We start from the raw sequence: 27106 nt of genomic DNA, 5'->3' as shown, positions 1-27106 counted from the left end.
ATTACTGATCCCTATGTCCCAGCCCCAGATATTGTGAGTTCACTGGTCAGGGATGTGGCCTGTATTTTGACATTTTTTTAAAGACCCTAGGTTACTCTAGTGGGCAAACATGTTTGGAAACCACGGAGTTAGCCACAGATGCCCCTCACATTCTGTCTGTCTTATCTCTCCAGTAACTGTCTCCCCTACTCTAAACTGGGTTTGACCATCCAGCTCGCTGTCTCGGAATTCCCTTTTTCTTGGACAAACTTGCACATCCTTTGATATTCAGCTCAAATATCTCTTCTGACCATCCATGTTGCCCTTTGTTTTTGTGACAGGCCACTCGTGCTATGCTGTAATCTTGCTGTTGACCCATTGGTCTCCCCAGACATGTGCTGGGTGAGTGGATACTTCTCCTCTTCACTATCTCTGTAGCTGCCACCCAGAACACAATGCATGGCAAAGAGGAGGCGCTCTGCAATGAACAAGTGAATTAATAAGTCAACGAATACCCATATAAGAATTGGAAAGGGCACTGGATTAGAATAGAACTAGAATAGGACTCTGGAGACCCAAATGTAGGTAGCACTGTTGAGTGGAAAAGCTTGGAATATGGAGCAGTACAGACTGAATTTGAACCCTGGCTCCAGTTATTAGCTATGGGACCCTTCTCAGGCTGTCAAAACACATAGAGTTTCACTTGCCTCTTCTACAAAATGGGAATAATAATAGAGACCAGCCTGGCCAACATGGTGAAACCCTGTCTCTACTAAAAATACAAAAATTAGCCAGGCATGGTGGCAGGCATCTGTAATCCCAGCTACTCGGGTGGCTGAGGCAGGAGAATCGCTTGAACCCAGGAGGCAGACGTTTGCAGTGAGCCAAGGTTGTGCCACTGCACTCCAGCCTGGGTGACAGAGTGAGACTCTGTTTCCATTTGTTTGTTGTGAGATTTCTGATTTCTGGCACATTACACACTTTTTCCTGTGTCTTTTTTTGTTTTGTTTTGTTTTTTAGATGGAGTTTTGCTCTTGTTGACCAGGCTGGAGTGCAATGGTGCAGTCTTGGCTCACCACAACCTCTGCCTCGGGGGTTCAAGCAGTTCTCCTGCCTCAGCCTCCTGAGTAGCTGGGGTTACAGGCACGCGCCATCACGCCTGGAAAATTTTGTATTTTTAGTAGAGACGGGGTTTCTCCATTTTGGTCAGGCTGGTCTCGAACTCCTGACCTCAGGTGATCCTCCCAAAGTGCTGGGATTAGAGGAGTGAGCCACTGTGCCCAGCCACCTTTTCTTATTTATAAAATGTGCAGAGTAACATTGTTTCTTCTTCCCTCAAAAGGAAAATGAAAGTGGTGATTGTCCAAACACTCAGAATATAAAATACTCTACAAATGTAACAAATTACAATTAGTGTGCTATATTTGTGTTTACTTCCTAATTTCTGTACTTTCACCTTTGGTGGTAATACCACAACTTTTTTTTTGTTTGTTTGTTTGTACTAAAAACCCCTGACATGTGAGGGGAATATATCCAGAAACATTCTTGATGCCAAATTTGAACACACTTTTAAGAGCAGACAAGTTTCCTGACAAAACTCAGCAAATTGTAACAAAATATTTCATTAGCGGGCACATCTTCAGGTCCATAATGATGTGACAAATACAGGACTAAAGAAATTTATAGAAGCTTGTAAAATAATATCTGCCACAAAATATAATTTTTCACCATAGGTGTCAATGACATCACTATTGTAGCAATTTCAGACATGAACTTAGTAAAATTTGTAAAATGTAAATCGTGATGAAGGATAATAACAAATGATCATTTTATGAGAGCTACTTTGAGGTGGGTGACAGGCAAGGAAGCAGAGGTTGAAGGAAGTCACAGACTCTGGGCCACGGTGTGGCTCATTCACAAACTTCCTGATGGGTGTTCCTTGTACAGGCCTCAAATTCATACTCCAGTATAATTATTTATTACTCATACTATGACTTACTTGTTGGCTTCACTTGTGATGAATAAAAATCTTGAATGGACCAGGCGCGGTGGCTCACACCTGCAATCCCAGCACTTTGGGAGGTTGAGGTGGGTGGATCACGAGGTCAGGAGATTGAGATCATCCTGGCCAACACGGTGAAACTCTGTCTCTACTAAAAATACAAAAATTAGCTGGGTGTGGTGGTGTGCGCCTGTAATCCCAGCTACTCAGGAGGCTGAGGCAGGAGAATCGCTTGAACCCGGGAGGCGGAGGTTGCAGTGAGCCAAGATCATGTCACTGCACTCCAACCTGGTGACAGAGCGAGACTCTGTCTCAAAAAAAACCAAAAAAACAAAACAAAAAAACAAAATAAAACAAAAAAATCTTGAGTGATAAATTCCTGACTACTAAAAGTCAACTACGTTCACTTACTCACTTCCTATAATTGCCATCAACATGTTTGGGAGCAAGAGGGACAATGTTATGCAGAATTCTAGGACTCTCAAGGAATCTCAAATTCTCTGACTACTAAACTGATCAGGAAAAAAGTGAAATATGGATAAAAATACATTTAGGACAACAGTAATGCAAACTTGTATCTTGATTTTTTTTTTGCCACAAAGCTTTACTTGTTATGTTCTTTCCTCTTAAATCACTCAAATATTTTATTTATAAAACGAAGCATTTGTGAAATGGAGACAAATTATAATGTTGAAATATCATTAGAGTTTTCTTCAGTTCTACCAAGTACATTTGGGCAAAATTTAAAATATCCTTTCCTCTTTAATTCTGCACATAGTGCAATTTCAAATACAGCAACTATCTTCTCTGTCTAGCTAAAAATTCAATAAAATGCTTCAGTTTTACTTGTCTAAATAGTTATTTTTTTTTCTCCTTGGAGAATCAAAATTAACCTTCAGTTGTGTTTTCTTTTAGGGGATACAATAAGGTGGAATGCTGCTTCTTGAATGGGTCAAGGGTCCAGTATCCATCAGGAAAGAGAGGAAGGTGCAGAAACAAGATGGATCCGGGTGACCGTGGGGAGAAATCATTCCTAGTCCCCACTTTTAGCTCCACAACCATCCTTCTTTCAGCTTTCATATCCCTTGTCCCTGAATTATAGAGCCCTTTGACCTCTGTAAAAGGTGTTTTTGTTTTTGTTTTTTTTTCATTCTCTAACTAAACACAATAATAAATTAGGAGTCTCTATCTTTGTAGAAGTGGTCCAGGTTCTGGGCTTCTCCCTTCTTTTCATCAGCCTCTTTTTCTTCTTGTTTAGCTCTTCCCAACTTGTCCTCTTCCCCACAAAATGAACTAGGCAGTCTTAATGACTCTGCCTTAATCTCCTCCCCAAGTTTTTCTTCTTTTCTGCAGTTACGCCTTAGACATGGGCACTGAGGGGCTCCTGAGCTGGCCCTAGCCTTAGAGGGTCTGCTTGGGTCCTCCTCTGACCACTTACCTCTCTACCACCACAAGTAGTCTTCAGAGGCAAGGTGAGAGCCTATGTTCCCACCTCTAGATCATTTGGATACCCAGAGCCCCAAATTCTCTGCTTAGAGAATTTCAAGTCTGTTTTCCCAGGTTCGATTTCTGGAAGGTGGCCACACAGCTGCGTGCACCTCTAGGCCCAAATAATGGCCAAGGGGCATGTAGGTGGACCTTGGAGGTATGGCCCAGAGTGTCCCACAAGTGTAGGAAGCTCCTGAGGTACAGCACAGAGCCAGGGATGGAAAGGGAATTGGGAGGTCCAGGGAACCCAACCTGCAGAACCCCCAGGAGGCAGGGATTCTACATCAAACCAGGCCTTCCCAGTGGCTACGAAGGTATACTTGTCAAGATCAGCTGATAGGACGTATTTTACGTAACTGTTTGTTAGCTTGATGTATAACAATTAATGACGAGGCCTATGGTACACCTGCACTCTTGCCTTGGGCTCCACAAATGTGAGGGAGGGACAGGCTTGTCTCTCCTCACTCAGTGATTTTCCTGCAGGTCTTCTCCAATGCTAAGTGCACATGGATTTAGGCAGTGAATACAGAACAAAGTTTGGACCTTCAATGTGGCTGAGTGCCTATTCCTGGTAGCCAGGCCTTCTTTGCACCATCCCTCTACCTCTTCAGACTCAGTCACTGACAGAAGGCCCAGCAGTTAATTTGTAAACAAGGAAGATAAGCTGCTGTGTGTCCCCCAGAGAGGTATTCATGGAGCTTGGGGGCTCCTGGGTCAGACTCCGCCCAAGATGGAATCTATTTGCAGCAGTAACCACAGACAGGTGACCCCTTTTTTTCTTTATCGATTCTTCTCTCTTCCTCACTGTCTTGTTTCACCCCTCTTTTCTAAAGTATGTTTCAGACACAGAGGGAGAGGCTGTGATGGAAGTCGGCCAAGCAAAGACGAGGGGTGGGGGAGCAGTCGGCAATTCCAGTTTGAGGCTAATGATTTGTGTACAATTCAAGGTCAGAGAATGATATGTGAGGGTTGTGCGCCCACCCACACAAGCATACACAATTTAGTACTTTATTATATCAGCATATAGCGCTAATACATCTCATGCTGCCTTGTTCACTTGCCTTTCCAATTACAAAGAAACACAGAGGGCAGGGACCACATGTTAAGCTTCTTTTGTTCCCCACAGCACCCACCACCTTATTAGGCACATAATGGGCATTTGATAAATATGTTTTGTTAAAAGAGGCTTGCTTTAATGAAATAAAATGTGTTCTTGAAATGTTCTAAATAAAGAGAGTTTTTGTAAATGGAGTCCGATTTTAATGATACTGGGAAAGTTGCAATGGGAATACTACAATAAATCCTTTTACAAAACCGATAACCATTCCGTCTGGATTGTCATGTATTTTTTACCCTCTTGGACCTAAACCAGAAAATCTTAACCTGGGAATCAATGAATCCCCCGCAAATGTGTCCATGTTTGCTTTGGGAATGTGTATTTTTCTGGTGATATTGCTGTAGCTTTCATTGCATTCTCAAAGGGATGTGTTACTTCAAAAAGGAAAAAAAAAAGTTAAAATCCATAGGCCTAGAGGGTGCCACAGAAATGAAGCTAAGCTTGTAGGAAAGTAATTTACCAGCTTTGTTAAGTAGAAAATGATAATCAGAGTTAACATTTGTTGAGCATCTGCTACATACCAAGCTCCTGACAGTCACCATATTTAATGTTCCCTGCGAGGTAGGCACTATCATCTCATTTGGCCAATGAGGAAACTGGAGAGATTGCCCCAGGCACATAGTTGCTAAACATCAAATGTGAGATCTGAACCAAAAGCTGTTGATTCCAAATTTGGAAGTTTCTCAATAAAATGGTTTCTGTCTCTCCGGTGCCCTACCTAAAACAATAATGATGACAATGATAATAACAATTTAACTTTGAGAATATTATTATCACTGTTTCACAGATGAGAAAACTGAAGTTAAGAAATATGTATGAAATTCAAGGATAGCTGATAACGTACTGAAGACCCTGCAGCTGGTAAGTGAAGGTCCATCCCCTGGCTGAGGCCACAGCCCCACACTGTCTTCACAGCCCCTGTGGGATGGTCTAGCTGCCCCAGGACTCTTAAACAAAACTCAGTGAACTGGGTCTTTGCTCCAGCATACCATAATTATTATTCTGGAATTGAGTTCTCTTCCTTCACATTTCTCTAGAGAGAAGTCAATCTGTCAAGCATTTATAAGGCACTTATTTTGTACCTAGGGTTGTGTTAGGCACTGTGGGAAATGGGGAAACACATCTGTGGGTGTGAGTGTGTGTGTATGCATACATGTAAAACAGTCACACTTTTTAACTAAAAACTAAATGGATATTGTTTCTGACCATCTGATTACACTTAGGAGCTATTTAGGAAAACGGTGACTGTGCAATCAACTGCAAGTTGTATAAGTAACACTCCCTGTTCAATCTGCAAGGCATACTACCTACAAATTTAGCAGGAATTTAGAGACAGTACTGTTGATATTGGATATATGTGGAAGTTTGGTCATGGGATCATTCAAGATTCATTTGACATTATGAATTCATTCCATTTAGCTACTCAGCTTGATACTATGAGAATAAATTAAAATGTGAAAGTGCTGTTAGCTCTTTGAAAGATCATAACATTAAAATTCAGGTTTAATATGTAACCTAAAAGGCAGTTTTGCACAGAAGTTAAGCAAAGCGTGGGCCCTAAACTCAAAGGGCTCTGAGTTCAAATCTCTGTTCTGCCATTTACTAGATACATGCTATTAGAAAAAATTCACTTGATGTTTCTAGGCCGTAGTCTTCTCATATATAAATGGAGGTAATAATACCTTTATGACAAGCCTTGTGAAGATTAAATGAGGAAATGTGTGCAGAGTATGTGGAACAATGCTTGAAACATTGTCTTCACTTAAAAATTGTGGCATTTTGTCTTTATAACTTTGTGTCAAAAGAAATAGAATGTGCAAAAAAAAAAAATGAACTGGTAAAATTTCTCTCTAAAAATCAAAACAGGATAAAGGAGACAAATAAATTCTCCTTCTCCACGAGTGACAACACTGGTATTGAAACACAATCCTTATAGTAAAAGCTCACAGGAAAAGAATTCTAAAATAAGTCTTTTCCTGTGCATAGGTTTATCCAAATTTCCTTTTCAATTTTATTTATTGCTGTTGACGTTTAATTGCTTAAAATAATCTTCAGGAATTCACAGAAATGGGTGGGGCACTCAAGAACTGTGCTATGGTCTTTCTGCATGTCAGCATTAGAACAAATTATTTCAATCCCATATTTGTGTGGAAAGTATGGCAAAGAGAAGATAGATTGACAAGCCTGATTGGTATGTTCCAATTCTTTTGCTTCCATAGCAATTTAGTATATGGAAGTCAAACTTCTTTAAAAATCCTAGTTTTCATAAAAGAAAGGGTGAGTGCTGGCAGCAGAAGCTACACGATACTGGGGAGCTCTACTCTTTCCTCCAGTTGACAAGCAAGCGATTAGATCCATCGAGCTGTGGATCTATGTCCTCAAGGACCCAAGGAAGTCAGCTTCCAGAAGGCAATAAAATTTTTGTTTTTAATATGCAGTGTCCTTCATTGAAAATGACAAGGAGGTTGAAGTAACTTTAGGATGCTGCAGACAAGAATTCTTTATCCAGAGATAAAGGTGAAAAGACCCAAGAAGCTGGATAAGAGCTAAATAAAAATGTCTTGCCAAAATGATGCTAGAAAGTACTAATTCTCAGGCATTTGCAGAGTATTTCTCCATGATCAAAAGGCACGCAGACAAAAAATATACCAGCACCTATGTGCATGACCAACCAAATACCACCCCACCCCCGCAGCCAAACTCCAACAAAACACACATAATATTCATTAAAAAATAAATATTTATCTGAAAGATGGGATGGAGGGAAGAGTGAGGGGGAAGAGACATAGAAAGGCACTGCAATTTGTTTTACCACCTATTACCTTCTAGGAGATTAAACATTCTGAAGCTAAGAGGCCACTGCCTTAGCAATAGTAGAAAACAAAATGAGATCAGAATATTGGCTGTGATCTTGAGATGGCTTTCTTGTGCCCATTTCATTCGGTGTCAACATGTAGGCAAAATCTCATAAGGTTTAATCGCTCAGGTTTGGATTCAAATAGGCTTTGCTTTGGTTTCTAGTTCTAGTGTTTATCGTATGACCTTGAACAGACTACCTAACTTTACATGCCTGAATTTCAAGATCGTTCGAAGAATAAATGTTTCATGTCAAGGGCTTAGTACAGGTCTTGGCACATAAAGCATTCCATGAATGGTCACTATGAATATGTACCTTACTGTGGATCAGAGTTTCTCAGCTTCTGTACCATTGACACTTTTGGGCTAGATAATGCTTTGTTGTGTGGAGACTGTCCTGTACATTGCAGGATATTTAGCGCATCTCTGGTCTCTACCCACTAGGTGCCAGTAGCAGCCTCAATTCCCTGTTCCCCCAACACCATCCTACCCCGGCCCCCAAGTTGTGACAACCAAAACTATCTCCAGATGTTGCCAAATGTCCACTTGGTGACTGGGGAACAAAACATCCGAGGTTGAGAACCACTGCTTTAGATCAATCCAAGTTCTAGCAGATGAGTATAATTCCATTCTTCTTTTGATGTATATATTAATATTTTTAAGCCTTGAAATGAAAAAAAAAAATGCTTTTTAAGCATTAGAAAATGCATACTTTTCTTTTGAAAGCCTAGTAATAAATCCTATAACTATCAGGGTCTTCATTTCCTCATCTTGAGCCTTATTTCAAGGCTCCCTCTTGTTCTAAATTCTGACCTTGAAAACTCTATTCCTATCTCTTTCCTTTTTTTTTTTGGACAGGGTCTCACTCTGTCGCCCAGGTTGGAGTTCAGTGGCACAATCACAGCTAACTGTACCCTCGACCTCCTGGACTCAAGAGATCCTCCCACTTCAGCCTCCTAAGTAGCTGGGACCACAGCTGGCTATTTTTGTATCTATATCTTTCATTTCACCAAAGATTTAAAACAATCTCTCACTATGAAGAAACTTATACAAGTAATATACATTCAACAGGAAAAATTAGGAAATTCACATAAGCAAAAAAAGAAAGGAAAAGAAGTATCAATTGTGTTTCCATTAGTTAGAACTACCTAGGGCTAACATGATGATGAGTGGGTTTTCAGATGTTTTTGGAATGCATGTTTGTGTGTACATACACAAATATACATGCACTCACACAATACACACATTTTATTTCTTATGTGCTTATCATTTTTTCATGGTCTATCATTTTTTCATGGTCATTAGTTCTAGCTATCTCCAGACTTGATGCTAGACTATACATTTTTTCTCATGTACGACATTCCTCAAGAAGTAGTTCAACTCATATGTCTTTACCTACCACCTAGATAAGCCCCAAATCCACACTGTTACTCCTTTATTTCTCCACAGAAAGATAACTTTCATTAAATGTACAAATGACAATTAAGCCAACTAGAGTAAACAACTTTTGGCCAATTCAGCTCTCACTTTGCCAGGAACCAATGGCCATCCTCAGTTTTTTTTAAGATGGAGGTTTGGAAGTCAACGTTGATGCCTCTCTTCCTTTCCTGTCCCCACCCCTGCCCACGGTCACTTCCACAATCTCTTGCATTTTCTTTGGACCTATTTCCAGGGTCACATGCAGTCAGGTCCTAATTGTTTTGTTCCAGGTATGCTGTTGCCTAGCATCTCTTTTGCCAATCACTTTGATCGAGATAGTACTCTCCTCTTTTCAGAAACCTACAATGACTACTCACTGCTTCTTGTATTACAAGCTGGATCTCTCTAATGAGCTTTGAGGGGCTTCCACACTCCCCTGGGTCCTCCTCCTTGAGCTGTGTCTTCCTCAGGTTGCACTTTTTGTTCTTTATTAACCCTTCGCAACCCAGTTTCCCTACTCCCCTTTCTGATCAACAGTCCATTAAAAAGAAGGTAAAACAATGCACAGTGCCGATGTCTTTTTAAAAAGAAGAAAACCCTAGGATACTAATACAATTATCCTTCTGCTTATGGTTCAGTTATCGGTTGTAACTACTTGTTACATTAATTGGATGTATCTTTGTTACAGAGGATTAATAAATGCTTTATTTATTTATTTTAGTTTCAAAAACATGCCTTGAAATTTCACCAGATTGGGTGAAACATGTTTACAATACTAGGAAGTCAACATTAGGTGCTAATTTTTTTGTAGCAGTATTTCTCATCAAGGCACATGCATTTACCTAATCCAAAAGACAGCCAGCTTTCTCAATTAAAAGGTATACAAAGAAATAACCCTTGCATTTGATCATTGTAACTTGGACAACTTGTCACTCTATTGAATATAAACGGGAATCTGTATGCTGTTTTTATTTAAAAAAATTTTTTTTAATCCAGCTTTTAGGAGAGGATAAACTTCTTAATGGCAAGGACCATGGCTTTTACTTCCTTTGTGAGGCTCACAGTAATGGAAACACAGCTTCATGTGCAATTGGTCTTCGATAAATGTTGCTAGGTGATTCATATTTGAAGGGGAAATGGAAAGAAAAGCCTGAAGGACTTAAAGGATTTGCGTGCATGCATCTTGCTGTGAATAATACAAATGTGGAGAGAGATGACTAAGTGGACAGCATAGGGCACAGAGAGCTTTGGCCCCTGAAATATGCAGTAACAGGAAGTTACAGTGTGACTAACCGTAACCAGGTTGTGAAATGGAAAGCAGAGGAACTGGAGGATGTACTGGAAGAACTCGGGGATGCACACAGAAGTGAACTGCAGCATCAAAGATGTAATGCCTTTCCAAGGGTGAGAACTTCAGAAGGAAGGACAGCACAGGGAACAAAGGAAGAGATAGTGCCTTGAAATGAAAAGGTGATGGAAAGAATTCTTAAAGCAGAAATAAAAATCCTATCAGTAACGAGGTATGGTTTAGAGTTAAAAAAATAATCATGCAGCCGGGCACGGTGACTCATGCCTGTAATCCCAGTACTTTGGGAGGTTGAGGTGGGTGGATCACCTAAAGTCAGGAGTTTGAGACCAGTCTGGCCAACATGGAAACACCCCGTCTCTACTAAAAATACAAAAAAAAAATTAGCCAGGCATGGTGGCGGGCACCTGTAATCCCAGCTACTCAGGAGGCTGAGGCAGGGAGAATTGCTTGAACCCAGAAGGCAGACGTTGCAGTGAGCTGAGATTGTGCCACTGCACTAAAGCCTGGGAGACAGAGCAAGACTCCATCTCAAAAATAAGTAAATAAATAAATTAAATAAATAAATAATAATAAAATAATCACGCAGATATTTTGTTTCCTACTTTAAATAAAAGCAAGACTTCACATTTGAACACAGAATGTTATATTGCTTCTCTGTTATGTGGCATAGCTTTGATATCAGGTCCAGGACTGCTAAGTGAAAGAAAAGAAATTTCTGGTATGTTTGGAGCCTATGATTTCATCCCTCCTCTCACTCCAGCACAACATCTGATCTACGTATCCTCACAAATGGAGCTAGCTGCTCACCTTTGCCAGCTCAGTTCTTCCCATCCTAAGCTTCCCTGAGCCAGTATCACTTAAGCATGTTATAAAATGTCAGCCACTCATGGTCATTATGGTGTCCACAAATATGTTCACAAATTCTTGACACTCCCTTCAGAAGGGAGAACCTAATCCCCCTTCTCCTGGAGTGTGGCTGGACTTAAATTATTTTGCTTCTAATGAATGAAACAATGAAGAAATGAAGGTATGTGACTTCAATAGTATGTCATGAAATGAACTGTGGCTTCCTCCTTGGTCTCTCTTGAAGCTGAGTTAGGGGAAGGCAGCTGCCATGTCATGAGAACACTTAAGCAGCACTGAGGGGAAGTCCATGTGGTAAGGAACTGAGGCCTCCAGTCAGCAGCCATGGGAGGAAGCCACCTAGGAAGGAGAGTCTCCAGCCCCAGTCAAGCCTTCAGATGACTGCAGCCCACTTGACAGTTTTGCTATAGCATTATGGGAGAACCACCCAGCTAAGCTGCTCCTGCATTCCCTCGAAAACCATGTGAGATAATAAATGTTTGTTGTTTGAAGTGCTTATGTTTTGAGTATAAGTGGTTACACAGCAATAGATAACTAATATGGTAATTTTTCCAATAGAGCTTTTCTTTATTTTGGATTAGGTTTTAAAAGTTTTATTAAAAGGTCTTTTCATTATTTTGGAATATGTGTTTACCTGCGTTTAATATGTAAATGAATTAGATGTCATAAAATGTTCAGGCCAATTAAATCCCACCTTCTTTTTTAGCTTCTGATTTTAACAAAGAGAAATGATTTTTCTCATCTACTGAGGTACCAGAAACAATGAGGGCACTGTAAGGCCTCAAAGAGTCTAACAGGCCTCTAGGGTTAGGGGTGGGGAGTGGTTAGATTATGTCTTGAGATGTTTTCCTCATTTAAAGTCATTTAACATAAACAAAAAAGATGGCATTTTAATATTGTAGTTTAAAATATGACAAATAAGTGGTTTTTATTTTAAATAGAGGTAAATGCAGGAGGAACAATCTTGTCAGAGCCAAGATGGGTTTTTTAAAAATCACTAGTGAAACTTGCTAACAGTTGCCTTTTAAAAGAGAATAGTAATACACTTTTACCATTTTGTTTCCAGTCCTTGTCTATAAAGTTTTCACATATATATGATAATATGTTTCTTCCAAAATCTTTCTATCTTTGTATGCTCAATGCCTAGACACCACAGGCACATAAAATATGTTGAATGAATGAATGAATGAAACTGGCTTAAAGGAAAACTGAAGAAACTTACACTCTCCTAGAGGATTAAAAAAGTACAAATCACATGATATGATTAATGTTTTTAATTTACAAAAACACATACAGTACATCCTATTGGTCTGATACTATTTTAAATGCTTAACATAAATTAATACACAGAATCATCCTAATAACTCTATTGATTATCATCCCCTATCTTTCTTTCCTTTTTTTTTTTTTGAGACGGAGTCTCGCTGTCACCCAAGCTGGAGTGCAGTGGCGCGATCTTAGCTCATTGCAACCTCTGCCTCCTGGGTTCACGCCATTCTCCTGCCTCAGCCTCCCGAGTAGCTGGGATTACAGGCGCCTGCCACCACGCCTGGCTAGTTTTTTGTATTTCTAGTAGAGACAGGGTTTCACCATGTTAGCCAGGATGGTCTCGATCTGCTGACCTCATGATCTGCCTGCCTTGGCCACCCAAAGTGCTGGGATTACAGGCATGAGCCATCATGCCCAGCTGATCATCCCCATCTTCTAGATGAAAACCTAAAGTACAAAGAGGTTATATAACCCACCCAGGGTCCTGCAAGTACTGAAGTGGTAAAATCAGGATCTGAAGATCTGTTCTGGTCTCAGAGCTGACTCCTGACCTCTACACTTTGCCACCTCCCTACCAAGGCAGCTCCTTAAATGATCCTACCTAATGTCATACCTAGGCAGTTCTCAAGTCAGGAGAAGGTGGAAGTGGTGGCAGTTCTCTCCTGCAAAAACGGAGAGAACTGTGACTGCTTAGCAGTGTTTTGGGGAATCGTGTTTATTCACCAGTTTCTCTCACTAGACCGCCAATTTAACACTCTGCCAACTGTCCAATTATTCATGTTCATGTGGAGCTAAGTGGGTTCTTCTCCAGCTGCACACCTTTCTTTCTCAACATAATTAATGAGGCTCATCAAAACCCTAGAAAACAAGCCCAGCGCACCAGCCACTCTCATTGACATGTTAATAGGGGGTCAGGTGCTCCTGACCTCACCACAGGATGTTTATATGGCCCCAGGGCTGCTCACAAATGTTATATGTTGACTATAGGGTGTCATGAATAAGGGCATTCCTTTCCCAATAAGCAGCTGCACTACACACAAATGGCCATGGAAATCTCTGAAGGCGGTGAGCCACACAGATCAGGTGAATTCTAACAGCATGGGCACAAAGCTGGCTGGGTTGGCTTATCCAGAGCAGAGGGCTCCCTGGCCAGGTGGAGGGCACTGGGAAGCACTCACTCATTCCATCTAGTGTAGGATTACATGGTTTTTAAAAGGCAATGTAAAGAGTAAGAGGCTCACAAACAGAAAAAAAAAAAAAAATCACCTCTGGTCTTGCTTATTACTTTTCTGATCACAGAGCTGATTTTTGTTATTCTAACTTGCGTTGTTCAACACAGTAGCCACTAGCCACATGTGGCTGTTGAGCACTTGAAATGTGGCTGGTCCAAATTGGGCTGTGTTGTAAGCATAACAGGCACATCAGATTTCAAACACTTGGTATGAAAAAGAAAATGTATGTAAAATATACCATTAGTAATCTTCATATTGATTACATGTTAACATAATCATATTTTAAATACATTGGGTTAAATAAAAATATATTAAGATGAATGTCACCAGCTGCTTTTTACCTTTTGTAACATGGCCAACAGAAATTTAAAAATCACATGGTTTGCACTGGTGGCTTGCATTCTATTTTGATTGGACAGTGCTGCTCTAGAGTTTGGAACCTTTAAACCTGTCACTGCTTTGAGACGGAGGCAAGGGGCAAGTGTGTTTCCAAGTCTTGTCTCTGGGCTTTTTCTGCCACACTAATGAAACTCTTACTAATGGGCGATACTGAAACTAGCACTATCTACCACGAAGGCTGCAATACACTCAGATGTGAATTGCCTCATGTTCCAGGGCCTTCAATCACCCTTCTACTCGCAGGCTTTGCAGTACAGGCTCTGACTGGCCCCAGCAAGAGCACACTTTGGCACTCTGTGGCACATGTAATTCATTCTTATTGCACTGATCTAAAAGCTAGCTCTCACGCATAGTGGCTTTTAGGGAATGATCAAGTGGACCCAGGCTGCCACCGATGGCTGTGCGGTTGTGCCTGGCACAACAGTGTCCAGCAGAGGGTACACAAGGGGTTGCTGTCACACTAGGGGTGCCTGTGGGCTAGGGCAGCAGTTCATCGGCTCAGAGGCACTGCCTGAAGTGGACCGCACTCTACATCCGAGGCAATCTTTTACTTGCACCCCTAACATCCACATGGCACTGAAAGTGCTCCTAGCCTAGCAAGACCATTAAAACATCCTTTGTATGAATTGGCCAGAGCCCAGGGCAGAAAAGCAGGCCAAATAAATTCCCAAACATCTCAGATCTAAGAAGAGCAATTAGAGAATGCAGATATGCTTATAAAACCTACTCTAGGAAATCATATTAATAAATGGGAGTTATTAGTTTGGATACAATTTGGGGTCACTATTCACTACTTGCTAAATAAAATGTGTAGGTAAATTGCATAATCTCATGTATCATATTAACTAATCATGACAATGTATTGGAAATCTAACCAACATGAAAGATATTTTGATTCTCTACGTACTAGATCCGCTGCAAACCATTTGTTGTCATAAAGAGGACGAATTCTAGAGAATCTTGCCCAGGAACCAAAATATAATAGAATATCTTTGTATAGGAAAGCAGCATTTTTGTTTTTGTTTTTTTCCCCAAAGAGTATTATAACCTCTAGAAGAGCCCAGAGTTGTATGAATAGTTAATGAACGATGACATAATATACTTTAAAGCTTGGAACTCTTTAAAGCATGCTCCATAAGACTATCTTTAGAAAGGGCTCTCTTCAAATAATTGCTAAGATATGACGATGTAAATCTTTATAATAAAAATATTAAGCAAAAGGAACATATGATAGTCTGTTATTACTCTAATAAAAACAACCACTTTCATAGTGATATGAATTTACTAAAAAATAAACACCTGTAAAAACAAAAAGCCCAACTATAAAACACAGAGAAGGTATTTGTGGCTCAATGTTGCACAAATTTTTAAAAAAATAGCCATGAGCTTTGGGAGGCCGAGGTGGGCGGATCATAAGGTCAGGAGATCGAGACCATCCTGGCTAACTCGGTGAAACCCTGTCTCTACTAAAAACACAAAAAATTAGCCGGGCGTGGTGGTGGGCACCTGTAGTCCCAGCTACTCGGGAGGCTGAGGCAGGAGAATGGCGGGAACCCGGGAGGCGAAGTTTGCAGTGAGCTGAGATCGCACCACTGCACTCCAGCCTGGGCGACAAGGCGAGACTTCGTCTCAAAAAAAAGAAAAAATAGCCATGAGCTTGCTTCACACCTTTTGCAGATTGTGGGACAAGTAGTACCTCAGAAAACTGGAAATATAAAACAGAAGTATAAGGTAAATAATAGCAAAGTAAGGCCGGGCACGGTGGCTCACGCCTGTAATCCCAGCACTTTGGGAGGCCAAGGCGGGCGGATCACGAGGTCAGGAGATTGAGACTATCCTGGCTAACACGGTGAAACCCTGTCTCTACTAAAAATACCAAAAATTAGCCAGGTGTGGTGGTGGGCGCCTGTAGTCCCAGCTACTCAGGAGGCTGAGGCAGGAGAACGGTGTGAACCTGGGAGGCAGAGCTTGCAGTGAGCCGAGATCGCACCACTGCACTCAGGTGAGCAAGACTCCGTCTCAAAAAAAAAATAATAATAATAATAGCAAAGTAAATTACAGGTGTTTAAATTGCTTTTAAATATACTGTAAATGAGATTTGATTATTTACACATATATATGTGATCATCATCTTTCAGGAACTATTATACCATCCCAATATTTTAACCTTATGATCATAAATATTTGATTCATTTCCCTTTTATCTTGTCATTTATTCAAGCACCAAGTTCTGTTACTTCTTCCCTCTAAATGCCACTGTGGCCATTGTTCCTTAAATTTTAACTGCTGTGTCCAGATAGACATTCTTACTGTCTCACACTTGAAATAGTAGAAAGTCCTCTAAGTGTTCTCCCATTCAAATTTCACCTTGCTATTCCCCACCCGAACGCTTCCCTCCAGCCTGGCTATAATCCAAGTTGGCCACGGAAGGAATAACGCTTTGCCGCTAGCAGAATGCCTTTCTACTCAACCTCTATCCCTCCAACTCCTACTTTCTTGGTCTATCTTGAAGCTCAGTTGCCCTTTGGAGGCTGCTCTTGTCTTCTCCAGGCTGCACTGACCCTTGCTGTTTTCTCTGCCCCGAATCCTGAATGTAGAATTTAGTAAGATAGCACTGACTACTTGCTCCCTTGTATCACCCTTATCTCCCTGACCAGACTGCACATTACTGGACAGTCTAGATTATGCTGTTTTGGTATCTTGCTTTGGTCCATAACATCACGACTTTTAGGAGTGAATATACACAGGGAGGATATGATTGGCCATTTTACAATTTTCTACACCTGTGTCGAACCTTTAGTCTAGCAGGATCCTGTCGGGAAAAAATAAAGCTGGGCCTACTCTCTTACCTGTGAGTGCACTGGGCAAGGGCCTAGGGTGTAGCAGAATGCACCTTTAAAGGAAGGGAATCTAGGAGTCTGGAAATGGAATGAAGTTGGGCATCTGGCTGAGGAAATGCCTCCCCGAAGCTCAGGAGCACCTGGGAAAGTTGCCTGTCTGCCATCCTCGATGCAACCGAGCATCAGAACACGGAACACAGGGTTGTGGCCGACCCATGTGCCTGAGAGCAGTCTTGCTCCGAGGAGAACAGCTCAAAAGAGGCCCTACATAAGCCTTGTGTTGCCTTTAATTGTGTAGTATCCATTCCTTTGCAGTCTGTCTTTCTGTAGATCTTAAGGAAAGCAGCCTGGCACTATAAGACTGTGCCCTTAAATCCTGAGACAGAAAAATGAATAACAAACCCTCTCTTGGAGAGATGAAGAAAAATCCCACTCTTCACCACATTGGGAGTGGGGGGGAGGGAGTGCTGGAAGATGGACCACTTTGTTCTACTAAGAGAATCAACGGGACTATAACTGCCATATTTAAACATATACAAATATTTAGCAATGAAATAAACACAGGCTGCTTGAACTGCAGTGTTACCTTTTTTTTTTTTTTTTTAAGACGTATTCTCGCTCTGTCGCCAGGCTGGAATGCAGTGGTGCGATCTTGGCTCACCGCAACCTCCACCTCCTGGGTTCAAGCGATTCTCCTGCTTCAGCCTCCCAAGTAGTTGGGACTACAGGCATGTGCCACCATGCCCAGCTAATTTTTTGTATTTTTAATAGAGACGGGGTTTCACCATGTTACCCAGGATGGTCTTGATCTCCTGACCTGGTAATCTGCCTGCCTCAGCCTCCCAAAGTGCTGGGATTACAGGCGTGAGCCACTGAGCCCAGCCCTCAGTGTTATCTTACGTACTATTTCTCCATTAGAAAATGGTAGTGGTGGCCAGGTGCAGTGGCTCACGCCTGTAGTCCCAGCACTCTGGGAGGCTGAGGCAGGTGGGTCACTTGAGGTCAGAAGTTCGAGACCAGCCTGGCCAACATGGTGAAACCCCTTGTCTACTAAAAATACAAAAATTAGTTGGGCATGATGGTGTATGCCTTTAATCTCAGCTACTCAGGAGGATGAGGCTCAAGAATCGCTTGAGCCCAGGAGGCAGAGGTTGCAGTGAGCCAAGGTTTTGCCACTGTATGCCAGCCTGGGTGACAAAGTGAGGCTCTGACTCAAAAAAAAGTAAAAAAGAGAAAGAAAATGGTCGTGTTGGTGATAGTGGTTGGGAGAAAATGGTCGTGGTGGTGATAGTGGTTGGGAGATGTGGGCGGGGGAGATGTTCATTAAAATGCACATCCCCAGGCCTCATCCCAGATGTACAGATTCTGGGCCTTTGGCAGTGGAATCTGATTACCTCCATCTTGAATGCTTTCCTCAGGAGATTCTTAGGCCCATAAATGTTTCAGAACCACTGTTTGATGGGTTATCAGCTCTCTCAGTAAACAAGAATATTCTCGTTCCCTAAAACCTTTAAGGAATATTTTCATAGGAGTGCAATTAAAACCTCTTTCGGGCTGGGTGCAGTGGCTCACGCCTATAAGCCCAGTACTTTGGGAGGCCGAGGCAGGCGGATTGCCTGAGCTAAGGAGTTCGCGACCAGCCTGGGCAACACAGTGAAACCCCATCTCTACTAAAATACAAAAAACTGGCTGGGCGTGGCGGTGTGTGCCTGTAGTCCCAGATTCTCAGGAGGTTGAGGCAGGAAAATTGCTTGAACCCAGAAGGCGGAGGTTGCAGTGAGCCCAGATCGTGCCACTGCACCCCAGCCTGGGCAACAGAGTGAGACTCCATCTCAAAATTAAAACAAAAACAAAAACAAAAACATAAAAGAAAAAACCTCTTTCTTCCAGAAAGCCCATTCCTTTCCTAAAATGTTTCCTTTTCTGCTGCTTTCTCTTAGTCTCATATTTCTAAAACTCTGACAGAATATCAATTTTCAAAATAAGACAGGATGTACATGGAAATGAGGTATTTTACCCATAAGCAGGGGCACTGCATTTAAGATCCGGATTTGGGGGCCCTTCTGCTTGCTGGTTTCCCCTCAGCTGGGAAGGCCTGGATTCAGTCAGTGAGGAGTGTTCTGTCCATATTCCACCTTGCACCTGAGTGGCTAGGTACTACTGTCTTAGTCAGACTCATGAACCTGAACTGTTTTTATAGTCCTTGAAGTAAGTCGGTATTTCAAGATTCTGAAAACTACTCAATAGTTATAATCACAAAATCTTCTTCCAAAATAGCATGATGATCATGTTGACATTGTTGTCTTTTTCAATACGTGTATTTGATATATGTAAATTTTGTGTTAAGAGAGCACTTTTGGTTTTTTGAAACCCACTCCATTGAAGCCAAAAGTGTTAGAAATAATAATGTGAATTCTGCTGTAAAATTATAAATTTCAATATTGGACAATATTTGATATTCAACAGAAAGGTGTTGAAAGTCACTGAAGGAGCCTCTGGTAGAATGAACACCCACGTTAATCTTGGCTTCCTCCGATGCTCCAGTACAATCACAATACAGGAATAAAAATGACATAAACATTTAAGAACAAAGAAGATGGGAGATGGCAATAGGAATTGAGGGGTGTCAACAAAATTTTGGAAGATGAAAATCAGCTGGCTGAGTGGTAAACGACTTAGCAGCTTAGAGAAAGCTGAATCTAATCCTGCAGTAGAAGAAGCCAAAAATCAAGCAAGATGATTCAAGCTAAACAACGCTGTGAAGACTTAGGAATCAGAGGCACCTCTGAACGCCAGGGTAAATGGGAATGCAAAAAGGAAAACTGGCTGCAATCCTGTATAATTAAGAAGTGGACCAGATACCCTCCCCCAGACAAGAAGAAGGAGGGTGGATTACTCTGCAGAGATGAAACCACGGGACTCTGGAATCCTGGACCCCAGGCCTACCCACAGCAGGTTGAGGAGCCATATGAAAACAGGGAGATAAAGTGAAAGTCTACATAGAAGTTAGTAGGACGCCCCTCAACATCACCACCACTTCTTACCTCCCTACTCTTATTCAGCTCCAGAAAGCCAGCATCCAAGTTTACAACCCTCAGCCACGAGATGGAAGTCTTTTCTGTCTAGCTTAAGGGAAAACAATCTACAAACATTGACTGACCCAGTGAAATGGGCAGGTTCTAGGCGAGTCACCCTGTAACAAAGCACCGCAATTGACAAGCCCCATCTAAGCACACAGAGCAACTAACTAGCTTTATTGTGCCTCTCTCTTAAACAGATATTTGAGAAAAGCTTCTTTTATGAAAGAAAGAAAAACAAGCATATCAAAAAATATGCTTAGGATAAACAGAGACAAAGCAGGAAGCACAGGAAAGCTTAATTTCATTTATTTATTTATTTGTTTGTTTGTTTGTTTATTGAAACGGAGTCTCACTCTGTTGCCCAGACTGCAGTGCAGTGGTGCGATCTCGGCTCACTGCAACCTCTAACTCCTGGGTTCAAGCGATTCTCCTGCCTCAGCCTCCTGAGTAGCTACTGCCTGTGAACTACAGGCCTGGATCACCACACTCGGCTAATTTTTGTATTTTTAGTAGAGACGGGGTTTCACCATGTTGGCCAGGATGGTCTCAACTCAAGTGATCAGCACGCCTCAGTCTCCCAAAGTGCTGGGATTACAGGTGTGAGCCACTGCTCCTGGCCTGGAAAGCTTCATTTTAAAATGATAATTAATAGCCTTGGATTGAAAAGGATAAATTAGAGAAAAGAAAGAGCCTATGGAAATTAAAAATGTGATAAACAAAATGAAATATTTAATAATTGGGTTGGAAGATGAAGTTAAGGAAATGTCAGAGCATAGAGCAAAAGGACAAAGACATGAAAAATAGGAAAGACATGAAAATCAGAGACAATCCAGAAGGTTTAATACATAACAAACAGAAGTTCCAGAAAGTTAAAAAAGGAGAAAAAAGAAGAGAGAAATTACCAAAGAAATAAACTAAGATATATCCAAGATCTTAAGGACACACAATTCCAGATTAAAAAAAACACGCATAGTACTAGATACAGTGAATGAAAAAGAGCTACACTAAGGTGTGTCATCATGAAATTTCAGGGTAAAGAATATTAGAAAAGTTATCAGAGTGAAAAAACAGGTTACACACATACGGTGGGGAATCCAAATGGCCCTGAACTTAATAGTAGGAAAGTCAGAGGACCATGAAGAAATGCCTTTAAAATTCTAATTAAATGTGTTTTCTAAACTATAACTCTATAGGCTGGGCACAGTGGCTCACGCCTGTAATCCCAGCACTTTGGGAGGCCGAGGCGGGTGGATCACCTGAGGTCAGGACTTTCGGACCATCCTAGCCAATATGGTGAAACATTGTCTCTACTAAAAATACAAAAATTAGCTGGGTGTGATGGCATGTGCCTGTAATCCCAGCTACTCAGGAGCCTGAGGCAGAAGAATCACTTGGAACTAGGAGGCAGAGGTGGTAGTGAGCCAAGATCGAGCCACTGCACTCCAGCCTGGGCAATGGAGCGAGACTCCATCTTAAAAACACAAACAAACAAATAAACAAACACCCTATAATTCTACATCAGGTGAACTCAATCAGATGTAAGGATACAGACAGTCTCAAAAATCGCTTCCATAGAAACAATCTCCCATTGAGCCTTTTGTAAGAAACTATAAGGACTTCCACCAATTTGAGGGAATAATTCAAGAAAGAGGTGGGATCAAGAAAACAGATGACGCAACACAGAATGGTGGTGAAACGTTCCAACAATGATGGTGAAGGGTGACTGCAAGACTTCCGTTAAGCAGCAGACCAAGAAAACTGCAGGACAGAAGTGGACAGAACCAAGAGGGCAGAGAACTTCAGGAGAGAAGGAAAGATGGAGGGAGGGAGAGAGGGAAAAGAAAAGAAAATATAAGAAAAACTACATTATCTGACGTGCTTGATCATATTGAATGTTTTACAGGGTCAGAAAAGTTTAAGGATGGATCGAAAGTAGGTACAGAGACAATACATGCCCCCCACCCCGCCCAAAAGGGCAATCATAAATTCCAAGGAAAACAAAAAGTTATACAAGTAAGGAAACAAAATCATAGCATACTACATGGCTAAACTGTCAGGCACTATGCAAAAATCAGTCATGTAAACATGGACTACTTTTTAAAATCATGTTTTGTAATATAGCTAGTTACACTGAGAGGACGGGAAAGAGGAAAAGAGAAACTGTGTGTGTGGGGGGGGTTGTGTGTGTTTGTGAGGAGGTAGTGTAAGTAGCTGAACCCCCCATCTTCTGTAGAATTGAGTAATTGAAAACTTCAGAAATGCAATTTATGGAGATAAATGAGAAGACAACTTACTGCATGGAAGTGGCTGTCTTTGGCAAGCAGAAATTAAGAATGGTGTGGGTGAAACGGGACTACTGTTTCTCATCAAAAGCCCCCTAGCAGTATTTGACTTTCTGAACTATGCATGTGTATTACTTGGATAAGGTAAACTATATATATATAAAGGAAACTGAACAAAGGGGTTCCAGATTCTTTAAGGAAAATGTATCTTCCAAGAGATTTCCATGATAGCTGTGAATATTGCAGCTCTGTTCTTTCTCTGGAGATTTTATGACAAAAAAGCTTATAATAATATACCACACAGGGCACTCCACAAATTCTGGGAAAATAAAATTGAAAGGGAAAAACATTCTGTAAAATATGAGCATGTGTACTCATTATGATGCACACAGCCACATGTAGAAGACACACGTGTAAAGAATAAAGTAGCAGAGTCACCTATGATGTATCTAGTCCTAAGATTGCAAGTATGAAAAATGAACATCACATTTTGGACATGATTCCCTTTCTGCTCTTCCCCACAGGAATTGTTCTTGGGCTCTGGGCTGGCCTGTGAGCGTCCTTGACCAGCAAGTGGTCTCTGCTTTTGGTTTACTTCTTTCATAGTTGCTCCATTGTTTTTTGTTTGTCAGACACAGGGATTGTGGTTGCCTTCCTAGCAATCTCACTGTTGTTCTGCTGGTTCAAGATAATCACCTCCTATCAAAGGATTCTTTCTAGACTTGCCTTTTCAGCTCTTCTATTTGATCTCAAAAGCAGCTCTGCGTTATGTGAGCTAATGCTTTCTCCATTGGAGCTGATAATCAACTGTAATCATATTTTTGACCCAAACTTTGATAATCACCATCAAATGATTTATTGAACATCTTTATGTTTAAGACACAGTGCTAGGCACTATGCAAAAATCAGCTAAAGTGTGTGTGTAAGAGAGGAGAGAGAGAGATCCTGGCCCTTGAGAAATAACAGGATTAGGAAGGAAAAAAACCAGATGTGACCAAAGTTAAGTTCTATTTCATAACAAAACACATATTTTAAAAATTGGAGAACATGTAGTGTATATTTCAAATAGCTAGAAGTGAGAACTTGAAATGTTCCCATCACATAGAAATAATAAATCCTCAGGCCGGGCACGGTGGCTCACACCTGTAATCCCAGTACTATGGGAAGCCAAGGCAGGAAGATCACTTCAGTTTAGGGGTTGGACACTAGACTGGGCAACATAGTGAGACCTTGTCTCTACTGAAAACTAAAAAAAAAAAAAAAAAAAATTAGCCAGTTAGGGTGACCACCGCCTCTGGTCCCAGCTGCTTGGGGTATGAGGTGGGAGGATGGCTTGAACCCAGGAATTCAAAGCTGCAGTGAGCTATGACAGTGCCACTACACTCCAGTCTGGGCAACAAAGTGAGACCCTGTCTCAAAAAAAGAAAAAAAGAAAGAAAGAATAAATACAGTGATAGATGCCCTAAATACCCTGACTTGATCATTACATATTCTATGCCTGTAACAAAATATCACATGTACCCCATAAATATGTATAAATATTATGTATTAATTTTTAAAAAGTGAAGCTGGTAAGAAGAAAATTAGAGCCAATCTGGGAGTTTAGTCCATGATGAATAGAAGTTCCAGAACGTTTAAAAAAAAAAAAAAGTAGGCTGGGCGCAGTGGCTCACGCCTGTAATCCCAGCACTTTGGGAGGCTGAGGCGGGTGGATCACAAGGTCAGGAGATCGAGATCATCCTGGCTAACACGGTGAAACCCTGTCTCTACTAAAAATACAAAAAAAAAAAAAAAAAAAAAAAAAGCCGGGCGTGATGGCGGGTTCCTGTAGTCCCAGCTACTTGGGAGGCTGAAGCAGGAGAATGGCGTGAACCTGGGAGGCGGAGCTTGTAGTGAGCTGAGATGTACCACTGCACTCCAGCCTGGGTGACAGAGCGAGACTCTGTCTCAAAAAAAAAAGAAAAAAAAAGTTAAAAAAAAGCAAAGGGAATACAGAAATAATATAAGAACATATCTCTGAGAAGATTCAAAAACTTTTAATGGTAAAAATGTTATTGCTACTTTCACTGTCACTAATTTAGCTAAAATTTTCTAGGAATGAGAACATGGTAAAGGGATGAGGAGACAGAATGGAAAAGAGACTGAGTGTGGGAGGCAGGTTTTAGGACTACTCACTAAAGCAGGGATTCACAACTAATATATATCAATGAATAGCAAATAATGATATTGCCTCAATCCAAGTGGCAAATCAATTCAACTAAGAATAAAAAAAAAAAAAAGAATTAACGAAGGGTAAACTCTTTTAAACAGGGAGTTTCCCTTCCTTAAAAAAGTATTTTCGCAGAGGATAGAATTAACATACATGTACGATAGAAAGTTTACAAAATTCAGTTAAATATAAAGAGGAAAACAATAATCACTCATAATTTTTCCAGCCAGAAATAAATATCATTCCTAACATTTTAGGAATTCAGTATTTAGAATTCCTAAAATAACATTTCAGTTATTCAGTATTTTTCTACACATACTAAAAGTCACAATTTGGATTGTAACATATAAATTGTTTTACGGTCTATTTTATTCATATTATAAGGCATTTCCATATGATTAGTCATTTATTTATATCATGAATGTCATGTACATATTTATTTTTCCAAAATACTTATTTTTAGATCAAGTTTTTCACTATCATAAATAACACCATGAGCATAAACTTTCTTCAACCATCTGACCAAGAAGAACAACACGTAAATTCTGAGAAAATGGAATTACTAGATAAAACACATTCAAAATTTTGAAATATCTTTTGTTTCTATTTTTGTTTCCCTCTTTTTTGAAATATACAGGAAGTAAGCACATTTCTATTCATTTCTGAGAGAGATGGAATTTTATACAAATGTTCCAAATAAGTAAACATCTGTAGAAGACAATTTTCTTGAAATAAATGTGCCTAAAAGGCTTTGCTGCTCAAGTCATTCATTAAAACGAAATGTTGATCACGGTCATTGTGATCAACAAAGAATAAAGTGAGTTTTCACTAGCAACAGCAGAAAACGAAACTGAACTAAACCTATGTATAATTATATTTTATATCGCACCTGCAATTCGTGCTCATATTTGTGGAATGTACCCACATATAATGTAATGAACTATTCTGAGAACTATGTAAATACTGCTTCACAATCAGATAAAAACGTGAAATAAATGATATGTTTGCAGAAAGATATTCACATGTTTATACATGTATTTTGAAGCTTGTTTCAAACAGTGGTGAGTTAATATTTCATTAAAAAGCACGCTTTTACCTGATGAGTTTTTATGAGGTTAAGAAGTGATTATTCTAATGAGGACTCACAAAGGAATATTCTGTCCACACTGAAAATACTTCGAGAGACGAGAGAAGAGAGGAGGAGCACACAGATTTAATCCAGAAAAACATCACTTTGCTTCTTCAGCTGACTGAGCTCTTTCAAAACATGACCTCTGCAGCTACCAGCTTCAGTGACTCACAGCTCGTCAGGCATAAGGACCTGAAAGAAGTACCCTTAAAATCCATATTCCCACAAAGACAGGAACTTTGTCCCAAGTTGGCACATTTCGAAAGACATTTAGTGGGGGTGAGGGTGGGTGCATCACTGCACTCACATGTCTGCAGAGCCTGTGAACTGGGATTAATTATTCATCTTTGGTCTGGCTTGAAGGAAATACTCTACTGTAGCTAGTGTAAAAACAGCGAATGTAGAAGCACAATTTGTATTAACAACAGACCGACCATTCTGACAGCTTGTGATCTCATAAACCTTCTGACACACCTGGGCTACCACAAACATCCATGTATACTGCCTGTATTTCTGCCTACTTCAGAACTTAATCTGGAAGTGTATAAAATGCTGTATTTCCCCAATGGTATATATTCTTAATGAAACTAAGATAATACATAAAAGCTCACATTTCAATGATATTTTTCTACAAGCTACTGATTGCAGTCAATGTAAACCAAGTTATACTTTTATTTATCCAGATGGAATCTTTAGAGCTGGCTGGCATGTGCAGACAACAAGCCACTGTGAGGTTTGGGGGTTGTAAGGCTGAGGACAAGAATGAAGCCACAGAGCTCAGGCCTGTCTCTGCAGGCCAGCACCACCTCCAGCCCTGCAGCTCCATCAAGCTTGGAGTTTCAGGGGTGGGGTGGGGCACTCCAGGAGCTACAAGATGCAAATAACCAAGTGAGGCAAGATCTGCCTGCGTTATTTCCCACTGCTTCTAAAGTACTCAATTGTGGACACCTATCCAAGCACTAGTTAGAACCTGTTTAGACATGAGGGCCTCTAAAGCAAAGACTTTTCTGCAAATTCTCCAAGTAAAATGACTGTGTCTGCATCCTGGAAGAATTGAGGCACAGCACAGCAACTGGCAGTAAGATGATCTCTCTTGAATTCATCCATGTGGGGCAGGGGGAGTCGCTCTAATGGGCATTTCCCCACTCTCTCCTTCAGGGTAGAAAAAATGTTATACTAAAGGAGCTGTGGCTGTTTGCCACTGGTCAGGATGAAGAGAGTGAAATGCTTGTCAGTGACTATTCACTTCCCGACTGGTTGCTGCTCATTTTTTACCATGCACACCGAGAGCCCAACCTCCCATGAAGAAGGCCAGTGAGAAAGTGGAGACTTTATTTTAACACAGCACTAAGATATATTCACCATCACATTTTCCGGAAATAGAGCTGAATGAATCAGAGAGGTTTCATTGCACTCCCAAGTAAGAAGATCAAACCAGCTTCCAACTGTTGCTGGTCTAGCAGCAAGTGTTTAAACATTATGAGGTCCTACAAAAATCTACTCTCCACTTCGCTTTGAAAATCCAGAAAGCTCTCCTATATTTGAACATCAACAAGCCAAATTTCCCATTATTCATAATTCAGTAAGACAGCTGAAGGCTGCTCAGCGCCTTATAAAACGGTTATAGATAGC

At 40.8% G+C, this 27106-nt stretch overlaps 2 protein-coding genes across 8 annotated transcripts in view; both read right to left on the bottom strand.

Annotated features, from left to right (window-relative positions):
* MAML3 (mastermind like transcriptional coactivator 3) overlaps positions 1 to 27106 on the bottom strand; it is a 436667-nt gene that overhangs the window by 146182 nt on the left and 263379 nt on the right. The gene's annotated exons all lie outside the window — the stretch shown is intronic.
* The window catches only part of NDUFC1 (NADH:ubiquinone oxidoreductase subunit C1), an 829703-nt gene that overhangs the window by 566809 nt on the left and 235788 nt on the right, over positions 1 to 27106 (bottom strand). The window lies entirely within an intron of this gene.

The sequence above is a fragment of the Macaca thibetana genome, chromosome 5, assembly GCF_024542745.1.
Source record: "Macaca thibetana thibetana isolate TM-01 chromosome 5, ASM2454274v1, whole genome shotgun sequence".
NCBI lineage: Eukaryota > Metazoa > Chordata > Mammalia > Primates > Cercopithecidae > Macaca > Macaca thibetana.
Note: the sequence above shows the minus strand (reverse complement) of the source record. Positions and strands in the feature narration are given on the sequence as shown.